The sequence below is a fragment of the Homarus americanus genome, unplaced genomic scaffold (assembly GCF_018991925.1).
Source record: "Homarus americanus isolate GMGI-L3 unplaced genomic scaffold, GMGI_Hamer_2.0 scaffold28, whole genome shotgun sequence".
Classification (NCBI taxonomy): Eukaryota; Metazoa; Arthropoda; class Malacostraca; order Decapoda; family Nephropidae; genus Homarus; species Homarus americanus.
In genome coordinates, this window is record NW_024742238.1 from 7,443,796 (window position 1) to 7,452,989 (window position 9,194).

Below are 9,194 nucleotides of genomic sequence, written 5' to 3' on the forward strand. Positions count from 1 at the left end.
GTAGTGGGTTAGGGAAGGTAGGTTGGGATGGGTTATAGTGATGGGTACGATGTGGGTAGTGGGTTGGTTAGGAGAATTAAGTTTGTTGTTGGGTGATGAAGTATTTGCTCTATGGTTCTTTCTCTAAACCTCTTTCTTCTCTTCGTCTCTCATAATCTTCCTTCTTTTTCTCTCTCTATATCTCTCTTTCCTACTCTTATCTCTTATTCTCCCTCCTCTTCCTTCCATCTCATCTCTCCCTTCATCCGCCCCCCGGAGATTACACCCGTCTATGCTTATCCCACGTTTATCATCTATTTTTATATTCCTATTCTCTCCCCTTCTCATCACTTTCTGCATTCGTCCACTTTCATCAGCTTCTCTTAGTTGGGGTCATTATCACTTTCACTTCACCCTATTTTTATCAATTTCTTATTTGTTTCTTGTTTGTATATTTCTAGATTTGTAAATAAACTTCAAATTTCGTAGCGTTATTATTATTATTATTATTATTATTATTATTATTATTATTATTATTATTATTATTATTATTATTATTATTATTATTATTATTATCATTATTATTATTGGTCATAATTTTGTCTATTTGGTTAATATTATTTTCTATTATTTTTTGTATATAATTTCCTTGGGCATTTTTTATGTATTTTCTTATTATTTTTAGGTTTGTTAACGGTATTTTAAGGTAATTTTGTATAATTGTTCATGTATATTCGTGACATTTTTACCTATTTTGCGGCATTTTAAAATAATAATTACAACCACATTACAAATACATCCTCACCTTAAAAAATGTAATTCCAAGTTATATATTTTAGCTGCCATTTCACATTTAATTTCTATCTCAACGTCTCTAAATTTAATCAGTTAACGAGAGCCAGTACATACCTGTTGTTGTCTCGCTGCAGGACAACAGGGAACCAGATTATTCAGCATGTCAACACAACATCAGCTGACGGGAGGTAAACACACAGCTGATTCTTGTTTATTTTGTCTCCTTGGTGAGTGAGATGAGTTTGTCCTCTGTGTTGACCTGTTTTGTGACTGAGAGACAGACAGACAGACAGACAAACAGACAGACAGACAGAGAAAAGGGCGGATAGAAAGACAGCGATAGACAAACAGAGAGAGAGAGAGAGAGAGAGAGAGAGAGAGAGAGAGAGAGAGAGAGAGATCCTCGTAATCCAACACACTTTACAATATGGCCATCGACCAGTAATTACATCTAATGCTACTTTATATTCAGCCTCGTTTATTCAACTCACCTCTCCTGACCTGACTAATGGATGTTTTGCGCGCATGAGGAATGTTTTTGTTTGATTAGTTATAGTTAAACACAGATAATGCTCAGTTCTTAATTATCTATCACTAACAAGTCTACGGGCTTGGCGCACCCTCATTCAACTACTACAAATCAAACCTTTGTTTATTTTTACTGAATATTCAGGTTAGGTAAGCCATTTAGTTACAGTATAGTCACAGTAAACTTTTAACTCCATTGTGGACATTTGGTTTGTATCGTAACTTAATAGACGCTGTTAAATGGCACATGTCTAGCTTATAGGGGAAATTAAGTGTTTACATGTCCAGTCAAACCCGTGTCTTGGGTCCCAGTACTCGACGATTCTGTTAAGGTAGAGTCTCGGTGTAATTGTGAGTCCATATTGGATGTTGTTTTCTGCGTTTCACTCATTTATTGTGTTATCGTGTCACCAGTTATGAGGAAAATTCAACTTAGGAGACTTTGAGAATCTACCATTGTGGTGTTTCTTTAATTATTGTCGTAAGTGAGTTTGTGTGAAGATTCAACCTACGTTTTGAAACTCCTCGCCCTTTGCTACCTCTGACCAATCACGTGGCAGCATTAGGCATGGTACTACAATGACGTCGTGAATGGCTGAAGTTATATAAGCCAACCACACTCTACTGGCTAAGTCACTAACACGAGTGAGGGGCGCCTGGAGCACCATCATGTAAGCTGAACAACACGGGGCGGGGCAGAGGAGGGGCTGGATGGGGCAGGGGCGGGAGGGGTAGAGGAGGGCGGTTCAGGGGGGAGGCAGGGCAGAGGCAAGAGTGACGTGTGTCGCGAGATATGATCAAACTTCCTCACTCACTGCTAATGTTGTTCACTCTCAGTTTGGGTGTACGAGGTGGCCGGTCCCCTCCCTCACCGCCATGCCACACACGTCTTCCTTAGCCTAACTTAACCATAATTAAAATTTTCTTAATAACTTTCGTACATGTTAAAAGACTGATGATATTATAGGGATAAAGTGTGTGTGTATGTTGTGATATAATTTGTTGTCTCCACCAATTGATAAACTGTTAACATGAGACCAGTTAGTCAACACAGTGTCACGCCTCACACACTTTGTTCAAAATTCTCAGTAGTGAAAATTTCTGTCTTTCCTATTGTCTCCATTTTTGTTTTTCTTTCAAGGACAAAAGTTTATTCGTATTTTATTAAACATCAACATTTACTTCCAAGTCATTTTATATATTTTTTTATGAAATTATTTAAAAAACTGTGAAATTATTTTAAGATTCGTTTACAATTAGTTTGATTAATTTGTTATTTTTGTTCTGTAATTTAAAGTATGTAGAAAAAGCTGTTGTTTTTGTTGTTGATTTTTTTAGCCTAGTTAGAAGGACGTATACTCAGTGGTCATTATTCAGCCGTCACCGGTTGAATAACCTGGTAGTTTACACAGCCGGGACGCCTACATAGACAGCCGGGCTAGTCAGCCGTGAACCGTTAAGCAGTGTGTCCATCACTGCCCGAAGACTTGTCCCGAATGCTCCAAAAACCATTGTCAAATACTAGAAAGTAACACCAACTGAACCACGTACGGTGTGTTTGGTGTAAAAAACCAACTGAACCACGTACGGTGTGTTTGGTGTAAAAAATGGATTACTGCTCCGGGGGCGCTTTCCAGATACTAATAAGTATCCCGAATGTTAACCAAAAAGGCAGTGGCTAATCAGCCGTCAACGGTTGAATAGCCAGGCAATTAACCGGGATTTCCATTTTTGCCTCCCGTAAATAAAGGTGTACAATATAACTAACATAGACACAAGTTACACAACAGATATAAACAAACACATCTCGTTCTGAAAACTTCTGTTTCCGTCTGATCTTGTCAACCGTAGGTTCACGGCTCAATAGTCGGCTGGCGTAGACCAGACTATTCAACCGGTGACGGCTGAATAGCCACTGTGTAATATATACATATATAGACGTATACTTACAATTATATACATAGAGCTATACTCACAGTTATACATGGAGCTACACACACACACAGGTATACATGGTGGCAGTAAGGGTGCTAACTAGCGGCAGGACAAACAGAGTGAGTTGTGTACGAGGAATAATTAATACAAGTGACAGTCAGCCAGGGTTTGTTTATTCTGTTGGCGCCCCCAGGTGCTCTGTTGCCTGCCTCATCATGCTCCTTATATATATATATATATATATATATATATATATATATATATATATATATATATATATATATATATATATATATATATATATATATATATATAGCGTCCCCCAAAAAAAAAAGGAGAATGGAAGAAATAAAACCAAATTCACACGATATCAGATCAAGTAATATATAGAGAAAAAATATTTGCTTTATTCCAAATTGGGGCCATTTTCATTTATTATTGTTTTTAATATTTTTTTTAGCAGAGTAAACATTATGGTATAGGGATATTAGCCAGTTGGAGTTAGAGTCACTATTTCCCTGGTGTTGTTGACCTCTAGTTGAGCTGTAATGGTAACTTCCTGTTATGGTAAAAGGTTAGTGTTATTATTTGGGAAGTTTAACAACTAGGGGGATACCTGACCTAGTTTAACTGAATCTAACCAAACTAAAGCTATATATAACCGAGCCAAACCCCATACCGTGCACCCGTTACTGTTAACCCCACACCGTATACTATTTTTAACACCGTGGGCAAGCGAATGTGATTTCTATACGGTTCAAAATTTATTCGGGAGTGTGTGCATGCTGTTACGGCTTCCAGAAATTAACGGAACGGCCACAAAAATCATGTTCATTCATCGAGGCAACAGTTGAAGCCCCTCGTTGACGATCTCTTTGTCTGTCTGTGTGTTTGTTGGTGTTTGTGTGTATGGTTATTTGTGTGTGTGTGTGTGTGTGTGTGTGTGTGTGTGTGTGGTGGGTATAATGGATATATATGTGTTTTTTATGTGTGACTTGTGGGTAGAGTGGATGTATGTCTGTTTGTTTATGTTTAAGTTCCTGTGTGTGTGCGTGTGTGTGTGTGTATGTGTGTGTCACATCAACAAGGACTGCAGAGATAAGGTGCAGTTTACTCCTGGAACAGAGGAACTTATAATTAAAGAACCCAACCAATGCACCAAGACCCGCATAGAATGCCAATACGAGCGACTATCAGCGCCTGGCGTTTATGGCAGACGAGCTTTTACTTGTACTGGTGCTGTGTAAGGGTGCGATCCTTTAGTGTTTGGTGAAGTGAAAGACAGGATGAAAATCTCAGCAGTTACGTGTATTTTGTTATGGCAGTTTTGTGAGAGATTTAGCCTCTCTCTCTCTCTCTCTCTCTCTCTCTCTCTCTCTCTCTCTCTCTCTCTCTCTCTCTCTCTCTCTCCTGGCGTTAATTAGTTCAATTCCTTAAATTCCAATTCCGAGAGAAAACTATATATTCAGTTCATATGTTCTTTAGCCATTAGACTTACAGTCTCGGTCCCTAAATGGGATTTTGTTCAAAATCTCAGTATAGGTGTACAGTGCTCCTGAACATGCTGGTTCCGAATGTATGGTCGACAGTTCGATTGCAGGGTAATTACTGATCGTAATGACACTTAGAATATTTTAATCTTAATTTTTCTCAATGTTAATAACTGTACTCGCCAACTATGGGTTCCGAGGCGACTTTTTGGGTATTTAAATGTTATCTGGAAGTAATTACATAGTTAAACCCCTTAATATGTCTCGCATTCCGCGCCTCTCAACAAGTTATAAATGCGTCAACTTTTTAGAATATTTCAGTAAAATTTCGGAAATTCCTGGTGTATTGATACGAATTGGCGTGTTAAACTTTACGCCTCTTACACCTTCAAAATAATAATAATTATAAGAAGAAGAAGAAGAAGAAGATTTCCGTTAATGAGCGCCGTGACTCACCTAACTAACTAGCAACAAGTTAACCTCTGCGTATTGTAACAGTTGCTTAGGCCGCCAAAATAAAAAGGGTTGGAGCTTAACTGATAAGGTGAACTGTGGTGAGTTTTACAGTAGCATAGGTGTTGTGTGGCAGGAGTACAGGTGACCTCCTTACACTACCTGTTCTTAATCACCTCATAAAGCGCGGGAAGGGACGCACCTCGTCAGGTGTTCCGTCTCCTAATTACTCCAGTGTCAACAAAAGACAAACGCTAGGGCGAGTACTGTTGTCTTTGGTGGGGGGTAGAGTTTTAATACTTTTTTCTACAATTCTTCTAAGCAATGTATTAACAAATCCAAATGACCTAGACGACTTAACTGATCAAATGTCGTGGGAAAATATTAACCAGAACTTAAAGATTATTTCATATCATTTGGAAGAAAATACCAAATTGGATCAGTGTTTCGCTAACACGAATTCAACAAAAGAGAAACGACAACAAAACTAAAATAATGGCACTTGATAGTAATGAATGAGTATGTGTAACCTCGAATATAATTTACAATTATACTTTATCCCTCAACTATAGTGAAGGAAAATAGAGACAAGATCACTGCGTACAAAACAGTGCACGAAAGGACAAACTAACTACAAAAATCGTAAAACAAACTTGACTTGGTACAGGTGTGGGAGGGCCCGGACAAGAAACACTGTGTGGGAGTATAAACAAGCGTCAAGGTCGTAAAAAAACACGAGAACAATATTTCAGGGGCGTATCATTAGCAGATCTCCTCCAGATTTCAGAAAAAAATAGTGAAGCATATGTAAATGTGCGGACGGTGGTAACACTGACCAGCCACACGCGGGGTCAGCCTCGGGCGGCGTCAGTGTTGCCAACGTTCACTGAGATGGTACAGTCTCACCCAAAAGTTCGTTAACTCTCCCAGCCAGCTGTTGCTGCACTGCCTACTTCAGATGTTTGAAACTGTCTCAGTATCATGCAAGAACATGGAACCGAGACGAATGAATCTAAAGGTTCGAAGTAACAGACTCAAGTTCATACATCTGAAGCAGGCAGTGCAGCAATAGCTGGCTGGGAGAGTTAACGAACTTTTGAGTGAGACTGTACAGTATTACAGCGTGTAGCTTTGACGAAATTTTGGATTCGTAAAGTTTCGTACGCCGAGTTTCCTTCTTAACTAAAGATGATGTAAGAACACATATAACTGGTTCGTGTAAGCTATCGACACAGAGTTGTATTCTCAAGGATTCGGAAGATGTGGGAACACAATACCTCGTTCTCGTTCACTGAAGTGAGACAAACTTTGATTCTCACAAGTTCTTCCTGACTATACGACACAGATATGGCGACTATCATGGTATCTAAACTGTATTAAGACTCTACTGTACCTCTACACCTCCTCTGTCCACAGTTAAGAGGGGATGTTGAATGAATCTTTAAGTCTTCCTGACCAACAACCGCATTATCAAATCTTCGTAAGTTTAATTTTCAGTCGTAAATTAAACTTGTAAGAAAGTAGCCAACTGGTTGACCAGCTAAAATACAGTTAACACGTACAAAATATGGCATCAAATCTATCCTGGGACTCTACTTAAACTAGATACGTTCATTTAGCACTAGATAATATTAAAGGGAGAGGTTGGGTATAAAACATTTTCCTCTCTCTCTCTCTCTCTCTCTCTCTCTCTCTCTCTCTCTCTCTCTCTCTCTCTCTCTCACATCAGTTTATGTGTGTGTACCAGATTCACTTTAGCACTGTACTGTAAAGTGGATTACCTGCTGGCCTGGGCACACCAAAACACTCAGCAATTTTTCACGAGGAAGGCCAGCAGTATGTACCCTGCAGAAGGTGTGTAGAACCCTGAAGGAGGCGTGTGTGGAGCTGTATCACCCCCCCTCCTCTTCACTCATCGAGTTGTCCATCCCTCGACAAGGCTGGAAGGGGAATGATGAAAAAAATATCGGTGTGACACTCGCCATTATGTAAACAAATGAAAATCGACCGAGTGACAAAATGGTTTTTATTCTCCATAGTCCAAAAATAAACAAAAAATACGAAATTTTGGATAATAGAAGATTTATTACCATAGATTCAATATATTACTCAACGTAAGAAAAAATCACTATGTTCCTAAGATATATTTAAACTTTATATTGGCAAATACACGAAGATTTACACTATTGTTAAGGAACTTTTTAATACATAAGCAACATACAGACACATATTACACTTGCATGTCTCCACACGTTCTCTGGTGTATGTAAAGTATACTACACAGAATATTGACTTAGGGAGGATAAAGTACACAAGATAATTTCCTGTATATTGAACATTAGATACTTATAATACACCTACACAGGGAGAGATAATTACACTGGCTACACTGAGGGAACAGGTATACAGAACCAACCCAGGGTGAATGACAGGGTGTTGTGTATGGATGTAGAAGGAGAAAGAGACAAAGTTTAGTGTGTATAGATGTTGAAGGAAAGAGAGACACGATTAGTATGTGTAGGTGTACTGTGTGTATATAACTGTTGCATGTGTAGGTGTAGGAGGCTAAATAAATAACATGCAGTGTCGGTGTAGTGTGTGTCAGCATAGTGTACTGGTGTAGTTTTATGTAGGTGAAACAAGTGTAGGTGGGTGTAGGTGTAGTGAAGACGTGACCACAACACCCCCTTAAGCCTGGCACCACTGTCTCACGCCCAAGCATCAATATCTCATTAAAATTGCAGATGTTATTTAGTGTGTTACTGCCGGCGGCCAGATTGGATTACGACACGACGGAAAAATGCCTCCCTGTTATAGTGAAAATTTTTGACCCGGGAGCAACTTTTTTTGAGCAGAAGGGGAGGAGTCTGGGGAGGTGAGTGTGGGGAGTTGAGGTGTGTGTGGGGAGTTGAGGTGTGTGTGGGGAGTTGAGGTTTATGGGGTGGTAGGGAGGTGAGTGTTGGGAGTTGAGGCTTATGGGGAAGTGGGGAGGTAAGGATTATGGGGCGGTGATCGTGGGGAGATGGGGAGGACTACACTACTACAGTAAACAATTCATACAACTATAACACACCATAATACACCAACCATGTCCATACACCAACCAACTACACTAAATAATACAGGGAATCCAGCTTCTCTACTCAGCATACAAAATACACAAAACATACAATATACACACAAGGCTCAACCGTAATCTTTCCTTGCGTTATATATACAGGAAATACACAATTATAGCCCAGCATACAACAATATATATGAGCCTCAATTCCCCCAGACACCCAGAAAATACACACAACTCCCTCTGCGAAGTATACACAATATACATGGTTAGTATTTCTGGTAATAGAAGAGGAAGGGGTGCTGCCATGGTGTGTTCCCCCTTGTCAAGCCTGGCTACAAAAGTTTAAATGAACACAATTGGCTCAATGAATTAGACAACGTTTAATTGTTTTTGTTATACTGCCTGTGTATGGTGAAATATGGTGTATACGATAGTGTGTATGATGTATGATGGTGTATGATGAAGTATGATGGTGTCTATGTTGTATGATGATGTATGATGGTGTATATTTGGCATGTATATTGTATAATGATATTATGTTATACGTTTGTGTTACGTTGCATAGTGTGTGATGTATAATGGTGTGTGTGTTGTATGATGCTGTGTTAACATACGCCTTCAAGGAACTACAGATAATACAATGAAACATTCACTATCCGTCTATACATATGTATCCGTCTACCCTTCCATCTGTCTATCTATTACTAACCAGCGGTAACAACCCATTAAGGTAACTACCGCATTATTGCAGTCCGGGAAATAATTCGCCTAAGTTTTATTTATTTGACAATTATTCTATTATTTTTATATATAAATAAATGTGTTGTTGCTAAAACTGAATATTTTTTATAATATAATTGAGTATATCTTTAGTTAATGTTGGCAGCCATGCGTGGTCAACAGTGGGGGGGGGGGGACTCAGCCACACACCGCCCGCTCATTATGACTCA